Consider the following 18546-nt stretch of genomic DNA (forward strand, 5'->3'; position numbering starts at 1 on the left):
GTCTAATAAATGTACAATGCAGAGTCAGTACATAGCATAATAGCAATTAGTAACAGTAGAGGGTTTGAACGGGGATGTCAAGGAGAGAAGCCAGGATCGGTATACCAGGTTTTTTATCATCAAAGTTTTTGTATTTCAAAACAATGGTTGCATTAATATATACATTTGTACACATAGTATTATAAGAACAAGGTGCAGGGTGTCCCAAGTGTTTTTGTGAGAACCAAGGAATAGGTAAGTGTCAGTGAGTTGATATATACAGTGGTTTCTGCTGGGGTTATATACAAGAAGAAGGAAAATGACCATGAACAATAATACAGGCAATGATTGCGCAGTGACTATCTATATTCATAGGCACTGTTCTCGTGGTTCAATTTGGCGCCATAGGAATGGGACACCCTGCACCTTGTTCTTGTAATACTATGTGTACAAATGTATATATTAATGCAACCATTGTTTTGAAATACAAAAACTTTGATAATAAAAAACCTGGTATACTGATCCTTGCTTCTCTCCTTGACATCCCCGTTCAAACCCTCTACTGTTACTAATTGCTATTATGCTATGTACTGACTCTGCATTGTACATTTATTAGACCACAGGAACCATTGTTTTTCTTGATAAACTCTTCGCTGAGCCTTGGCGCCACCTGTTGGTTTGCAAAAAAAGTAATAGAAAGTCTTCTCGTGTTTATTTGAAGTACCACAGATACTCCTTTTATTTTATAGATATAGATAAGATTCGAAAATAAAAACACAAGCAATAATTGATAATTTTTTTGCCACACAGTGAAATAACATTAATACAGAATAATTGTAATAAACAGGCTGACTTTAGGGTGGTCCTGGAAGCATGCAGGCCCTTCAAGAATGGCAGATAAAAAAACACAAGCAGCCAATCAGCAGATGACATGCTGCAGTCTCATTTTGTATGTGACATCACTGTTCAAGAAACATGTTGCCTATAAAAAGAGCCTTACTATACTGAAATTTGTTCATATTATAGTTACTGAAATCAGCAGGCTTACCATATCAGTGTGAGCTGTGGGCTTGCTTCTGACTGGTGAGGAGATTGATGTCTGGTTCCATTCCAGTTACAGCCAGTCTCAGAGACTGATGCAGGTGTTGATCTGAGAGTCTTGATCTTGTTGGATTTTTTTATCAGCTTCATGCGCTAAAAAGTTTGCTCACACATATATGTGCTCCAAAAAACTGTGGACATCTTCATAGCGTGCTTTCTGATGTTGGGGTAGGAATTGTTTGGGAGGGAAGCATAATACTCTATGAAACAGTTGGGATTGAATGCGTCTTTCAGCACATCACAGGTCTGCAACTCAGCCAGTTCAAATTGAAGAGAAGGCAGGGTGTCATTAACGTCGGCAGCAAAAGGGTTCTGGAATATGCGAATTTCTTTAACGTGGGCATGAAGCTCACGGAACCGCATACTGAACTCCGCTCTCAGCGTTTCCAGTGCGTCCTTGCACTTCTTGGTTGGAAACGGGATCGATGGCTCCTCAGCTGAGAGGCTCTGTGTAGCAGGGAGATGGGTGAAGTCTTTTTTTTGCACTTGTCCAACAAGCAGCGCCATAATAACCTCAAATGCTTTGACGTGGGAATACATGTCACTGATTAATTTTCCCTTGCCTTGGAGCTGTAAATTGAGGCCATTTAAAATTTGTCACATCTGTTAAAAAGGCAAGGTCCCATTTCCATTCTGTGTCGATCATCTCTGGGACAGTTTTTCCTTTTGTCAGGAGAAAGGCGTTGATTTCGGATAGCAGCTCGTAGAAGCGCTTCAAAACTCTACCCCGGCGTAACCATCTGACTTCCGTGTGGTAAAGCACGTCTCCATGGGCAGACTCCAGCTCGGATAAAAAAGCTTGGAACTGCCTGTGTTTTAGTCCGTTTGCTCTGATAAAGTTTATGCAAGACACAACCACCTTCATGACAGATTCCCACTTCAGAACTTTGCAGCACAGTGCTTGCTGGTGAATCAGGCAGTGTATTTGTAGTGGCGGGGGGGGGTGAGACCTTGTACCTCCATTTCTCTTTTTATGCACCCCACTAGTCCCCGCGACACACCAACCATACTCTGAGCACCGTCTGTTGTGATGCTAGGCAGCTTAGCCCAGTCTAAATCCAACTCTTCCATCGTTTGGCGTACTTTACAAAAAATATCCTCTCCTGTCGTAGAATCCGTGAGACTTTGTAGAGCTGCCAGCTCCTCGGACACTTCAAAAGTTTAATTAACTCCCGAATAAAAATCAGCAGTTGTTTTGTGTCCTGCACGTCATTGCTCTCATCCATTGCCAATGCAAAACACTCAAAATCTTAAGCTTTCTCTTTCAGCTGGACATGTGCATTATGCCCCATTTCTACAATTCGCCTGGTAACTGTAGATGCGGACAGACTCACAGCGTTCAGGGCATCTTTCTTGTCTGGACACACCTCCTCCGCGACAGCGTTCAAACACTTCATGACAAACTCCCCATCACTGAACGACTTTCCACAGCTTGCAATCAGTTTAGCTACCTTGAAGCTGGCTCGAACGGATGACAGGTTCGCCTGAGTTTGGCGTAGCATTGTACTCTGCTGGGCGGCAGATCCACTTTGTATCTTAGCCACCTTGTCTCTCTACACTTGGCCCAGCAAGCCAGCAAACTGCCCTCCATGGCGGGTTTCATAGTGTCTGGCGGATATTAAATTCTTTAAACACTGCCACTGTCTCTTTGCAGATTAAACAAACTGCCTTTTCCTTCCACTGGACAAAATAAACTAGTCATTGGTCCACTGCTGTTTAAAAACTCTGCACTCTGAATCTATTTTCCGTTTCCCCAAAGGTTTCGGCATTTTGTTGTCTGTCTTTCTTCTGTTCTTCTCGGGCAGGTAGGGGAAGTAAGGGAGACCTGATAACAATGTGCACACGGTTCCTACTTGCGTAGAAGCAGGCAAAGGACAGGCATCAATCCGAAGCTCTGTGTTCGCGGGAACTTCTGTGTTAAGCGATTGGCACACACGGTACACCACACAGTGTGAGGTTGAAATAAGTGAAGGTTTATTTTCCACAGTACAAGGGAGATTTGAAAATGAAATGTCCAGGGGATTCTGTAGGTCCCACAACGTCCTCTTCAGTGGGAAACAAAAATGTAGAAATGTTTGGATTTTTCTGTACATTTCCAGGGTTTTTTTTAATGTAAGTCACTGCCAATGTATACAAGACAAACCTATTGGATTCATCTCATCTGTCAATAAACATTTAACTAAATCATTTGTAGACAAAACAACATTAATTGTCAGACTCTTTCTTTTACACTCCACAGGTCACATAATGCAGCCCCAAGAATACCCACAAGGGGTCCTTGCATTCCGAAGCTAAAGAACAAAAACAGTTTTAGAAATGCTTAAAAAAATGATCAGCTAATCTTGGAGTCATGTTATATAGACCCTGGGAAACATAAGGTTAATTTTATAAGTGTTTCTTGGGGCTTCTTTATCACCCACAGTTACCAGAACACTTACAAAATATGGTGGTGGTGCCCCTGTCTAGATTGAGGAACGACCATGCGTCAAAATATATTTTAATTAGTCCAGGAAGTGCATTATTGGATGCTACCTCCCAAAGCAGTGAATAATACATGAGCTGCTCACCGCCCATTAATTATTTTTTTTGCTTTGTTTATTATTATTTATGTGAGCGAGACAATTACAGTTCTTTTTATTGGTTGGGCCTTGGGGGGTGTCCCAGGGTCCGGCAGCCTGCTGCTGGGCTAGCACCCATTCTGGGTGCCAGCAGAAGTCAGTTACTTTTTTTGGTGGGTGCGCCCCCGGCACTGTGGATCCGCAGCAATGGCAGTAAAAACATATTATGTTTTTGGCCCAGGCTTAGTGGGGGCTGGGTATTCCGACCTTGCCCATTTATATGCTTTTTTCTTCTTTTCACAGAACTGGGAACGAGTCCTAAAATGGCTGCCTCCACAACTTTGTTAATGTTGTGGCAGCCAATCAGATCATATTTTTTGATCTGTTGAGTCCCTTCGTACTCCGCTGCCTGATTTATACATACATTTTCAACCTTAATTTCTCAAACGGAACAGATTTACATTAAATCACAAAAGCCACGCTTTGTGGATCTAGAAGCCTTCTGTTATTACTCAGGCTTTGCAAAAGGATATAGCAGGGTGGGAGGTGAGGAAAAGTTGCACCACTATCACGGGGGAGTGAAGGGTCGGGCCGTCACCCGAGAGGAAGGGGAACGGAGAATCAGTTACGCGCCACGTAGTGCCCAGCCCAGCCTTTTCTCCCTCAGGTCTCCCGCTCCCTCCCACCTCCAGGTAGTGCAGGTCCCGATTTCCCCGGGCGCAGGAGTCGAGCACGTACCGCCTGCTCTAGCCACGTTCCTCCGGGACCTTGGCGGGTGGAACACTGGGTCGTTGGTCTCCAGACCGGTCCTCTGTATCCTGCGGCGACTTGACAGGCAGTGTCCTCTCTTTGGGTAGGATTTCTTCCGACTTGCAGCTTGGCTCTCGTTCCTCGTCTTCCACCTTCCGGATCCTTGCCGCTTCCTCATTGGATGCAGGCTCCTTTTCTTTTGCTGGCGTCTCAGGTTCCCACTTCCAGGGGGCGTGGCCAGCGTCGCTGCACTGGCACGATTCCGGGAGCTGAGGAAAAGAAGAGGGATCCACAGCATCAACCTGGTCAAGACGGTCAGGGTCACCAGGAGGATCCTGACAGTGGGCCACTCCAGTTGATTACACGGGCCGGATGTGGCCCGGGTGCTGTAGTTTGGGGACCCCTGATCTAGGGATTTCTGGGTTTTGCTGTTCAGTCACGGATGCCCAGTAAAACTCTACCACTCCAGAAAGAGTGGTGTGCTGGTGGTCATAAACTTAAAGTCTAGAAGACCAAATGGCTTGTTTGCTCTCAGGTTTTTCCATTTGATACCAGTTCCTCCTTTGAAAAGTCGCCTATGTTAAATCATTGGTGCTGTGCCCTTTCCCTATTTCCCAAACTGGGGTATAGATATAAATAAGGCAGCACTTGCAGTCGGAGCATGGCCTAGTGCTACGGGGGTCTTACAGACGCCTGTTATGGCTGCGTTTTCGCTACCAGAGTAATGGAGTTATTTTCTTTGCTTGCAATATGGTCCATCACACTTTTGCTACGTCACTGCTCCAATATTCTACTCTGTTTTGTTTTCCGGGGGAGTGTTAGCCTCAGACAGGGCAAGAAATGGGGTTAGCTTTTTTGTTATCCTCACTTCCTAGCAGCATGTGTCTGTCAATTTTCCCATGCCTCATTGGTGCATCTGGCCTCCTAATCTTTTTTTTTTCTCGGAATAGCTGATGTTACCTGTGAACATTAAGGGAGGGCGAGCCAGGGAAAAATTGATGATTCAGAGATGTTACTTCTAGAATATGAATGCATCTTGGTTTGTGAGGTGTGTGGCTGCATGTGATTAGTGATGAGAGTCTGAGCCGAGTGCGTATGTCCTTTCAAAAACTCATAGCCAAAGGTAAGCGGGACTCAAGCTTGTTTTTATAATTGTGTGTCAACGAGATGCCAGAGACATTGGGCTTTATTCACAATAATTTATTTGTGATCCGTTGTGACCACGTCGTCACTTGCTCCTGAATTTCCAGGAGTAAGTCTCACTTCATGAAGGAAAGCTTTGTTATGAACTTTCTAATATACAAATATAATTTATCTGTAGAGAATCAGACTTACAGAAGGACATGTATGCCCAGCATACATTTGCCAAAGAACATGAAAGTACAGCTGACTTCTTCAAAACAGCATATCCTCTTCAGAGTGCTCAGAAAATATTTATGAATCTTTGTGTTGTTCAGCATTCATTCGTTTATGGCGATTATAGAACTGCTTTTGCAGCTGGAATCAACTTCTGGGCAGTTGTTTTAATACAAGCTGTTCCATGGTCATTTACTCAAGGTGCTCCTTAAGATTCTAGATAAAGATCTGTTTGGTAGGATAATCGCCTCCCTCCAGGTCATTACGGCCAATGTTTCCAGTTGTGGACTTTCTTGTGATAACCTAATGCAATCTTGGAGTTATTTTTATCATGTGATTGTTTCTTATTTGACCAATGCTACGAAATAAATATCTCCAGTGCCTACCTCTGTTGTAAAACAGTGACTTTTATCAGTACCCTACAGATGTATTGATAAAAGGTAGAGGTGTAGGAACAACATGTTTTAACTGCTCGTCTGAAGCTTAGCAGTGTATATTTAGGTTTAATCTCTAGAATTGAATTTCATATCTGTGAATCTAGGGCTGCAGACCTGTGGTGCCCCTTCCAATGGATCTTACTTCTTAGGGTTCTCAGAAGCAGCCGGCTGCCAGATCGTAGCAACTGTGTTGGCCAGTGCCATGCCAATTTTACCATGATTGAGGATTTTCCCCATTAATGAAACACCAAATATGCTACTTTGAATGTGACACTCCTGGCTACAGGTAGCCAAGGAAGGGATCCGAAATCAGGCCTTATGCTATCAAACTTGCCCAGTCTTACGACGAGCCTGGCTGCCATATCTTGAACGAATTATAATCATTTAATTTATTTTTTGGTAGGTCTCATAGTAACATAGTCCAAATTTCAGCTTTGTAATCATTCAATTGATCTATAATGTTTAGTGTCTAAATAGAATAATATTTGTTTTAGTTGTTGCAGCCAGAATATGGCTCAGTGGATCACTGTTCTTGTTTGTGCCTAGTAATGTAAACTCTCATCCCACACCACCTGAGATTCATTGCTATTTTGGAGAAGGTGGTGTTAAGTTCAATTAGGTCAGGGGGTTGGAAAGTGTTTAACAGTTGGTAACAGTCATCTTGTGACTGGAGCCCTAGAGAAGAACCTTAGTGTTAGTCGCATTAAGTTTCTGACATCTTTCTTTTATCTGGAGGATTACATTCTCAAGTCCATATTTTAATATACTCCTGTTTTGCTTCAATTTAATTAATTAGACTAACCCGTCTAAAAACATTGATCTGTAAGTGAAAAGTTCAGGACTGGAGACGTAATGAACGAGTGAGATGGCCATCCTAATGTTCATGAACTTTTTTTATGCTTCTTAAACATGTCTAATTGAGTTTGTATGATAACAATATGCACTAACCAAATATTAGCAGTTTATTCAACAGATAATTTTTTTAAAATATCTGGCAAAGTTCTGTCTACGGCTGGACAAAGTACTTTCTGTTTAAATGCCTAAGGAAGGGGTGTCATTACCAGTAACCACAGTGCCACACTACAGAGTCGGATACACGAGGTGACCTGTGCCTTCTGGAATCGATCACAATAGAGGAAAATGCTGCAAGGTGGATACAACCTCCAAGGCAATCTTGCCACTCTTGATAGAAAGTAAGGCAGTTGCTGTAGAAAGACATAAGGCAGCAGCCTTTCTCAATTCCTAGGCAGAGAAAAAAAACCAAAGGAATCTTTAATTCAAGAATCCATCATGAATGCTGCTGTTGAAAAATAAAAATCCGAAAAAAATTATAGCAAGTGGATGATGAATGCATAGAAAAATAGTCTCTAAATGTGCTGCGGCTCATCCACTTTAGACCAAGTGTTAAACACATGGATTGAACAGGGAATGATGTCAAAGGAAATTTACTTTGAACCATCTTGGATTGGGATACCTTTGTTTTGGGGGGGGGGGAGGGTTTATTTAGCGCAAACTCGACCCAAAGGTATTATAGCGCTTTACATGAGCACAAGTTGCGTTACAGAAGGGCACGTTCATTATGTTAGACACAGGATGATTACGTGATTTTCGCAGAATCACGGGATGTTGAGCGTCCTTTTCGAGACTCGAACCCAGATCTCCAACTCCGAGGTCGACCGCTATAGCCATTTGGCCACATACTCTCCCCTAAGGCAAATGTATAGGAGAGATGGTCATTATAGTTTAGAAACAAAAAGGCTGACCATCCTTACCACACAAAGTGAGTGATCGGAGTGTGTCAGAGTGTACCCAAGGCATGGCTTCACAAGACCGCCAGCTCCACTGCAGGATGTTGTTGCCAAGATAAGAAAGCCGCACCAAAGGGGATGATGGACGGAGCGTTTGAGCAAATCAAACACTCACCCCCAGTCAACTGATCTGGGTTTAATCCATCACCGTTCTTTAGCTCACTCCACCACCCCAGTTCAGACATGGCCATATGCAAATCAGTCTGACCCTGTGCCTCATGGGAACAGTCCAGCCCGAACTGCCAAGCCATGTTTTCCCTGGACCGGAAACAAGCATCCTGGGACCGGTTTCAGATTCATAATCCTCATCAGCCAGGCTATCTTGAATCCAGTGGTAGAGAAAGAAAGGGACCCAAGTCTGGGCATACCCTGACAACTTAGGGCCAGTGCTTAATTTGTAAAATATGAAGTGCAGGTGCTGAAATGTTTGTCGGAGGCCACACCCACATTTTCTGGCTCCACCCACTCACTCTATTAGCTCCACCCACATCTTCAAGTGGCACTGCTAAAAGACAAATATAATACCTGATGTGAATTTCAGAAAGGGAGCTTTCGTAAGGTTTTGATAGGAGGTTCCCCGAGAATCATTTTGAAAAAGATTAATGCAAATGTGCACTTAAAGCACAAGTTTGGAATAAATTAGCTAAAACCACTAATGCATTGAAATGGACAATTTCAGTGCTCTATGTGCTGATTTGGAGACAGGACAACACTGGGGGTAGGGCATGCCATTTTTAACAGAGTCTATGATTTCAACGGTACAACTTGGACATAGCTTAAGTTATATGACAAAATAAAACAAAATTTGTGAAAACACTAGTCCAAACACATAAACTGAATAAAAACATGCAATACACTTGAATGAGTCAGCTACACCATTGTGAAGGTCTAACCAGGCCAGCAGGCGTGAGGGGAGAAAACAAATAAGACACCTCAGAAGGGGCAAGAGGTTGGAAGTTATGAAAACTGTGGGCCTGGTATAGGTGCCTACATGGATGGAGAGGAAGTAGGGCTGACTGATCGATGGTATAAGTTGCGTTTGGGTGGGAGATGGTTTGCAACACCACGAGTTTCAAGAGTCTGTGGTTAATAAGATTATTAATAAGAGCACAATTTGTTGTGTAAGTGAAGTGGGGTATTTTATTGTTGAATTGGAGTTATTGTGTTACACTGCAGGCCTCCACTAATACATTTTTTGAGGTATTTTTGGATTCTATGGAAATTTTCTGCTTCTCGCGTGATAAACTACTACTGTCTTACAGCTAAACACTTTAAGGTCCCTAAGGCGAGACCTTTTGGCTATGCCAATGCTTGTTTTAGATAGGCATGTCCCATTTTGATTCTTACCCAGGTGTTAGTATTCAACAGTAGAATCTGCCTTAGTAACTAACGGTGGTGGTATTTTTCAACTGGCTACTCCTTCCCCGGTGCATGGAAAGACAGGGCCCTGCACTCTATATCCGTAAATAATGTAATTGGGATTAATTCTATATTGTAGTAGAAGTAAGCGAGCTCTACAAAAAGGGATGCTCGTGAGTGAGAAGAGAGGAGGAAGAGACAGTGTATAAACGTATGGGATGCCAATCAAGGAAAGAGCAGCGAGAGGAGTAAAGTAATAAGGAAGGAGGGGCAAGAGCTTCAGAGACCCACTCGTCCTCAACTGCAGTCAGTCCCGATCGGAGAGAGCCACTTCTGTGTATGGTGAAGCAGGAAGCAGCTGAGCTGCGCTGCATCTGTGGTTGGGCGGGAAAGGTTCAGAGTCCCACTCGGACTGTACATTTCATAAGGCCTGCTGTGGAGGTTTAATAAAAATAGGGTTAAATAATAATACATTTCTTGGGGGACAGTTTATAAAAGAGATACTGCTTTCAGACAGAGACTCAGGGTGCCACTAAGGCATAACCCTTGGTGCATACACCGGTGGCCTAAAGCAAAAGGATTTTCCCCTCGCCACCCGCCCCTCCCCCCCCAGAATGTGACGATTCTTCGATGATGAGATGACGTGGGTTTCATGTGCAAGTGTGTGGCTGTGACTTATTAAACACTCTTACTTTAGCTATCTGAGATCATGTGAGCAGCACTGTAGTACTGTATTAGTCTAACTCTTCTGTCCCTGGCTCAGACTGCCAGTGTCTTTTTTATACTCAACCAGATAACACTGAGCATCGTGTCTGGCTATTGTCCATCTGTCTGTTTTATTGCTGCCTCTGTTGCTTTACAAAAGGCACCACGCACAAACACGTGTTTACAATAACAAAAGTATTCATGCAGCTAAAAATACAATTTGGCCTCAATGTTTATAATAAGAAATGTGTCCACTTTCTGACCAACAATCCAACACGTTACCTACATTTTGAATCCTTCCTCCCCACCCCCCTACATCTTTATGTAATTACTGTTGCAGAGCTTAAAATTGGAGCGCATGAATAAAATGCTGCCCAGCCTGCCCCCTTATCATTGAAATGAAACATATATTCGGCACCTCACACGCCCCCTGGAATAAAACAAAGTGTGAGAGCTCAGTCAGCTGTCCGATCGGGTCAGCTTAATTTAAAACTTTAAGTGCTTCTGTGCTTTGCTTAACTTAATTTGTAGCTTCTTCCAGTTCTTACCGTTATTCGTGGTGGGGCTGGTCGGCAGGCCAGGACACAAAGAGCTGCTTAACACTGCACTGTTGTACTTTGCTGCCTGCTTCAGCTTGCTACGTTACCAGGCCGCAGTCTGCAGTGCAGTGGCAGACTGAGACACACACTGTGACACACAGTACTGGCTGCACTAAGTGCCACGACGCGTCGCCACCACTCAGGCACACCAGACCGTCACTCCAGTTGCACAGCAGGTAGCAGCACAGCCCAGCCCAGCTCTTCGGCTGCCCTTCGGCTTCGTCGTTGGCAGTACTGGTCGGGCCTGGGCAGCCGGGCTAACTTAATGTGGAGGACGAGGACTCCACTCGTTGCGTGGGGAGCTGCCGCTGTAAGTGCGCAGCGCGGTTATGCTGGAGCGTGGCTGCAACTGGTGGCAGAGGGCAAGTGAAAAAAAATCTGCGCGCGCTTCCGCCCACACAGCCCCCGGCTGGCCTTTACCCCCATCAGAACCTCCAGGCTCCAGCCCCGCCCCACCAACTGAACTTCCTCGGCCCGCCCACCCACTGGCAAACAAACTGTCAACAACGCCATGATGATGAAAAACGAAACTTCACACATATATTTTGATTATATATAGAAATTTTATTATTATTCAATGTTATTTATAATCTCATCGGTATATTGCATCTCAATTGATTTTAGGGCACTCAAGCTCGTTTCCAGCATTAACGATGATGTTGTGTCTACCCCACAGAGCCCCCTATGATCCTGGCAGTTCACAGAAAGCGGGGTTCGGAGTACGTTCCGTTGTCAGTTTTTCCTTGTATAGCGCCTTCTGCAGCTGGCATGTCAAAGCAGCGGCAGCGCCCTAGGACTTCAGTTTGAGGTGCCGTGAGGAGCTTTCCCAAGGGGACCCTCGAGATATCAAGACTCGCCCCTGGGGTTAGGAGGGGGCCGGGGTGGGGGGTGGGTGGGCTGCCTGATAGGAGTCGGACAAGGGGAGGGGTCACTCCACTGTGAGCAGAGAGGTGCTCTGGTGCCTGGAGCTCCCGGTTTTTTTCTAGAGGTGTTTTTGTAAAGCGCCCACGCAGTGAGCTTCAAGGCGCTAGGCTAGCACAGTACGAGCAGGGGCTGAAGTACATGGATGGACGTGCAGGAGAAGGGCGCTATAGTGTGGTGAGGTCTCTCCTGGCATGGGAGTGTGGAGTAAACTTAATATCAGGATCAGGACAATATGCGGTGACTGAGACTCGGAGCAATTTCATGCGTTAAATGGCACTGCGGCGCGTTGACTCCGTGTCAGGATCGATGTATGTTAGTTGTTACACGAGTAGCGCCGGGAGCACTTAGATGATTTGCAAGTTGGCTTTAGTTAGTTATCTATCTTTCTTGAACAGTGGACGGACTTTGGGGCAGGGGGCAGGCAGCAGGGCTGCAACTTGCGGCGGCGCAACTTGCAAGTGTGAAGAAGACGCCGCGGCCGCACCGGTGATTGTTCACGCAGTACTGACTCTGACTCTGACAGTATGATGAAAGTCGGCGGCCGGCGGCGGGATAAATATATTTACATGATATCGATTCATGAACACAACACACGCACGCTGCGGGCGGGCCTGTGGCTGCACAGAGACAGTCTCGGAGAAAGTACAATCAATAAGAAAGCATATTTACATGAAAAAACAAACCATCAATGTGGGTGTGCGGCGTGCGCGCAGGAGATTTATAGACCCGGCCCTGATATTTAAGTGCCGGTGCTAAGCACCGGATAGCACCGGCACAAATTAAGCACTGCTTAGGGCAAACAAAGCGATATCAAAGGGGATGATGGACGGAGAGTTTGAGCAAATCAAACACTCACCCTCAGTCACAGATCTGGGCTGAATCCATCATCGTTCTTTAGCTCAGTTCGCCACCCCAGGTCAGACACAGCTATATGCAAATCAGTCTTGACCATGTGCTTTATGGGAACAGCACAGCCCGAACTGCCAATCCATTTCTTCCCTGGACCGTTAACAAGCATCCTGGGACTGGTTTCGGGCTAACAGCCCTCACCAGCCAGGCTATCTTGAATCCAGTGGCAAAGTGAGTAAGGGACCCACGTCTGGGCGTATACAATAGGTCCCTGCTTGAGACACCTATTGGCTTTGACAGTGCACATTTCCCAACCACCCTCCTCTCCTCCAAGTTGGCCTTTTGCCATGTGGAGAGATTGTTTTACTTTTGCGTCAAGAGAAACCAGCAAAGTTGGCGCCAAACATGCATGTGCATGCATTGTGGCCATCTTGGAATGATTTTAATTACAGAATCTGAAAATCATTTCCAAAATGGCTACTATGCCATGTGCAATAATCGGTGGCCATATTGGAATGGTTTAAAAATATTTATAGATGGTCACTAAAAGGTCCTGCCACGGGCGGAGGTTGCAGCATGAGGACAAGACAAGAAAGACATCAAATCATAAGCAAGTTGTCAGCATAAAGTTCAAGACATGTCCATATTGCATACTATCTCTGTTTGGCAATGACTGCTAAGGCTGTCTGTAATTAAAAGGATCACATTCCAGTCCTTTTGAAGACTTTCCAGCATTTAATCATTCAACCTTTAACTTGATTAGTCCGAAGTCTGTTCATGTCTGACAATTTGATTTCATTGGTGCATTCCCAAATACGGAATATACAAATGTACCCAGAGAAAGGGAATACATTGGAAAATTGTACCCAGGGTCCCAGGATTAGTTAGCTGGTAATTTTGCTTTTAATTGTTTTTCCTTCACACTATAATCCCTTATCTCTATGCTTAATTGAATTTTAATGAAAATGTTTTTGCAAAGATCATCCAAATTACCTTAGCTTCCAGGTATTCGTTTTTCTTACTAGTGACAGCATTTCAGGAAAATCCTGGCAATTTCATCACCCGTGCTCTATGATCTGATATAAAAAGAAAGTCCCATAACCTACCCTTCTGTTATTCTAACCCAATAATGAATAACTGTATGTTTTTTAAAAAGTCTTTGTTGCAAACTCCGTGTTGCAGCATGTTAATATACAATGATTAATGTGCACAAAACCCTTGCTAATGCAAATAGCTTAATTTCACGAGTTAAATTCTATTCCATTTTCCAGATATTTTAAACGTGTCGGTGTCTATTCAGTCAAAATAACTGTGCCCGGGACCTGATTGAACATAAGTTAAATCTTTAAAATAGCAGAGATGGAGTTCACACGTTGGACATGGGTAGGCCAATTTCTATGGCAATATTCTAATCAAATCATACAAAAGACTGCCTCCACCTAAATGCAATATGAAATCAGTGGTGTCCTATGACAAGTGTAGCAGCACTTATGAAAATGAATGTCCCTGTATTCGTTTTCCATTAAATAATTTGTTGATGTGTCCCCTCTTCTGCTGAAAGGGTGTTTGGAGATTCATTAGTCGTTCTGTGTGGCAATGTGAGATGAAATAAGGATCAGAATGAGTGTGCCAGCAAGTAGCATCTATCCAAGAGGGGCAGAATGATGATGGAAGTGGCAAAAAATGTGGCTGTTGCTGCCTGTTACTTCAGAGACGTTTCTGGAGGGGGTTGCGAAGCCTTCGAAGAATTCAGTAGGCCACTGTGTTTAGCTCTCTAACGTTTAGATGCCTCAGAAAAGTTAAAGGCTGGAGAAGAAATATAATAATAATCAAACAAGGAAATTGACTAGCAAAAAGGGGAACTCTGGTGAAAATCTATAGGAAATAAAAAAGGAAAAAATGGTGTGGACAGAAAAGTTTTAGTATGAGTAGGTGACTCATACTTTCTCAGTCACTCAAAGGGGCTGCCATTGCGAGAGGAGATCAACAATGCGGTCTGGACAAAAGTGTATGCCATTTAAGAAAGGGCTAGTGACTGCTTTCAAATTAGCCTCAAAAGCCTGGTTTGTCACAATTATCAACACCTTGGAAACCGTAAACTCCCACACCTTGAGGGATCCTTCCCTCCACCGATGATGTGCTTTGGTGTGCTCTTTCTGCCTCCTGATCTCACACACGCTATGCCAGCCTGTTCTGTATAACTGCTGCAGCTTACAACAAACACGGGTGCTGACTCACTGCTCATGGTCTCAGAACCTAGTTTTAGTACATGATTTCAAAACTGTAAGTGGCAATATGAGTGGAGAGGTTGACTGAAGTGAGGTGCAGCTAGAGGCCTTTGGGCTTGTTTCACTAAGCTAAGTTTACAAGAGTAGATCTATTCACATGTAGATCTACTCCTACACCTAGGTGTAACTTTCCTCTTCAATGCTATTTACCCTATCCAAGTGCAGATTTGCACTTAACATGAAGACTTGCATGTCTCCACTCCCTGTAGGAAAGTATAGACAAACTTAATAAAGTACATTTTAAAATATGTAAAATATTTTAATGTAAAATAATTTAAAAAATAAAACCTCAACCATAAATAAAAAGTACCGCACACAGTCCTCACAGTAAATATCTATAAAATACTTTAAATATAATAATTTGCGATGTAGATATTAATTTTTAAACAAAAAACGTTTTACACCCTCACTAACGTCTTATTTTTTAAATTCACTGTATAAATAAAACAATAAATATAGTTATACATACATGCAGTTTAAATGTAGAACATATTTAACTGAAAACTAATTCCTATGGGGGTGCTAGTTTAAATTAGGACTGTAATAATTTTGAGTGTGTATTTTGTGACTTGTAATAATAGTCTTACTCTTTTGGGGGAGTGTGTTTGTATTAGTTTGTCCTTTCCAATCCCCTCCTAAATGTTACCTTGGCTCCACCCATTCTTGAATAACTGTTACCCATTTCCCCACCACCCTCCCTGGCACTTCCAACATTTGCTACAAAATAGTATACTTGGTGTGCGAAGATTTTTTCTCCTAGTGCAGAGACCTCACAAGAAAAAGATAGGAGAGGCAGAGGTGGATTTCTCCCCCAATGCATTTGTGAATTGTTCTTTGCAGTAAGCACTTACTAATGGAGTACTACTTTCTGTGCTACAACATGCAGTTTGTGAATATGCTCCATGTTCTGACTTTAAAAATATGTTAAATTGACTTTTGGGGGGTGTAGTCATGGGCTAACATGACCTTCCATTTTTCTTCTGCCATGCAAAGGGTCAGATGCCATAGCTGCATGTATGTGGTCTTCATTGCTATAAAAGGTGTCTGGGAAGAGATGACCAGGCATTCTCAACTTTGTGGTCAGTGTTTTCCTGCATATGCATTTCATGCACCACAGCCATGGCGGTTTCAGAATATGGAGATTAATGTACCAAGAGTCAGGTCGCAACCCATCTTAATTCTGAAATGCTACTGATGTACTTATTTGCATAGCGAAATGTACATTAGTAGTTGATCACAAAACCTCCTGCTTCATTACTATGTAGGCAGCAGGCGTTATTTTGTGCTTCCCTGCAAACGCCTGCAATGCAGGGTAGAGTCCAGCAAAAGACAGCAGACCCTTGGCCATACTTTCAATTTTCCTGAATTTGCATTTTTTTTTAAGTTTGCATGCAGGGAATGACTTCAGAGGGTACTTGCAGTGGTACCCTGGACCACAGTCTGCTCCCCAATGCCTCCCACCACCATTCACAAGGTGGAAGCTGTCTCACAGATACAGCTACACCTTGTGAATGGGTTATCAAACCTCTGTTGGGTGTTGGTAAGTGCTTAATGGTTTGCTACTACAAAACATTGATGCATATAATTTTGACTCCCAATGACGTCACTTTCATGCCTCCTCCATTTGAAAAGAGGTGCTAAAGTCACTTTTGAAGTTGGAAAGGCATTTCCTACACACAAACTACCTTTAGTAAATTGAGACTTGTGTTTTTACTGTAAACAAACATATGATTTAGTGAATTACAGACTTTGCACTCACAAAATCATTGTATACATCGGGCCCATGGGCCCCTTGAACACACTACTAACATCATGACCTGTCCTTCATTGTTTAGATGCACAGACATCAACATGTAGCCCCTGTCACTGGTGAACAAGCTCTAATTCAGTACCTGCTATGAATTGAAAACTCCTTGGTTGGATAGTCCTGTGGCCACATTATTTCCTAATCTGTTTTGGCACCTTGGGCCGCATTACATAACGTGCCACGGGCGCAGTGAGCGTGCACGCCTGCTTTCTGCGTCCAGGGGGCACCTAGGCATTTTACATTGGGTTACAGACTTATTCCGACCCTTTTGTAATACTCATGGGACTAGTGCACATACAGCGCCTGTGTGATTCTAAGGGTGCAGTCCCTCATTGCTTGGTCCCATGTAATGAGGGAAATAATGTATGTCTGTGTGCATAATACAGGCCTATAGGCAGAGTCAAAAAGGCCATCCGGAGATGCACGGACTGTGTGCCACAAATACATGGTGCCCAGTTGATGCCCTCCAAGGGCTCTGCAAACACATCCCTGAAGGCAAGTGCAGCCACTCGCTGCTGCCGCCTGCAGGGAGATCTCTGTCCCCCTTTCAAACGCAGGCTAGGTGCTGCCTGTACTGGGAAAGACTGACCGGCTGCTTAAGGCAGCTTGTCCACCTTTCACTGATGTGCTGCCTGCATGGCAGGTGCGAATGTATGGCTGCCATGGGGGCAGCACATTATCTCTAACATGGCGCGCCATCCCTATTTGTGGCCAGCATACCCTGTTAACGTTGCGCTGTGGTGCGAACCTGGCCAGTGTGCCCTAAGTATAATCCAGCTGAGGATATATGTGGAACTGTCTCTCTATTAATCCTATGGGCACACTTCCTGAACTGGTCACTTGTTCACTGGCAACATTCTCTGCCACTACTCAACCTTCATGTGTGGCACTGGTACTCGGTCTTGTGCATGGGCACAGAATCATTTGTTTGTTGCTTTATGTGGCTTTATGTAGGGCTATCTGTTATTGCCAGAATGTTCGAGCGTGTTTCATATGTGGTGTCTCCTGGGCTAGAATTACTATTGCTTTTTTAGTGACACATGACATGGCGTTTGCCTGCTTCAGTCTGGGTCTGGTGCATTTTGCGTATTACTATTACTTTTTGTCAGCACTACTAGAAATAGTCTCACTGGTGTCTAGTTCTCTAGTAGTGACACCTATTAGCTGCATACCACTGTGCTGTGTGGTCAGGGGACTTTATGTACCATTGATTGGGGATGTCCCAAGAGCTGCTTTTTGTGTTTTCTGGTTGTGAGAGTGCCTGCTTGTTTTATTAGAGAGTCCCATAAGAAACAGGGACTTAACTGCTAGTATTCTTTGCTTTCCACTGAGGGTTTCTCATCTCGTGAGTTGCACAGCATGAAAATGACTTAGTCATAAATGTGGGATTTGGTCAAGGTGTGGTTTACAGTAAGATTGATGCCCCTGGATCCTCTTTTGTCCAGTCTTGGTGTGTTCTCCTGCACGCCGACGCATCAGCTTTTAAGTTGTCTTTTTCTCCAGGGTATTTATTTGTTTTTGCCTGTTGTTTACACACAGTCTATAGTACTCGGTTGTCTTTCTGCAGTTGAGTATGAGATGTCCAAAAAGAATCTACCAAACATCCATTATCAGAGTAGTTATGGGCATACGTGGAACAACTTTCATCAGTAGATATACTTATTTACGTCTTGACTTGGCAGCGCTTGCGCTGTCTCTTCGAGACATGCTCTATTCAGGATATGTGCATAAAGCTCCGCCCACTTTCCGCCCATCTTTTCAATTGGCTCCTGTCCCTGTCCTTTGTAAATGATGGCTTTTCATTGGTCAATAGGCTTAGTAGTCCCTCCTTAGTACCGCCTTGTCTCTTCTTGTAACCTCCCATGAGGACATCCCCTGTTACATGTGTAGGTACTCCCAAGGCCTTAATCACAGCTTCAAGGCACTATTTACTTAAAAGGCTTCAAGCAGGACACACTTGGTCCTAAGCTAGGCAGGCAGTGGTTACTTTACTCACTAACACATCTCACATGTGGTACTGCACTCT

At 43.9% G+C, this 18546-nt stretch overlaps 1 protein-coding gene across 12 annotated transcripts in view; it reads left to right on the forward strand.

The window, feature by feature from the left end:
• EML1 (EMAP like 1) overlaps window positions 1-18546 on the forward strand; it is an 899863-nt gene that overhangs the window by 669353 nt on the left and 211964 nt on the right. The window lies entirely within an intron of this gene.

This window comes from Lissotriton vulgaris, chromosome 9, assembly GCF_964263255.1.
Source record: "Lissotriton vulgaris chromosome 9, aLisVul1.2, whole genome shotgun sequence".
NCBI classification, from domain to species: domain Eukaryota; kingdom Metazoa; phylum Chordata; class Amphibia; order Caudata; family Salamandridae; genus Lissotriton; species Lissotriton vulgaris.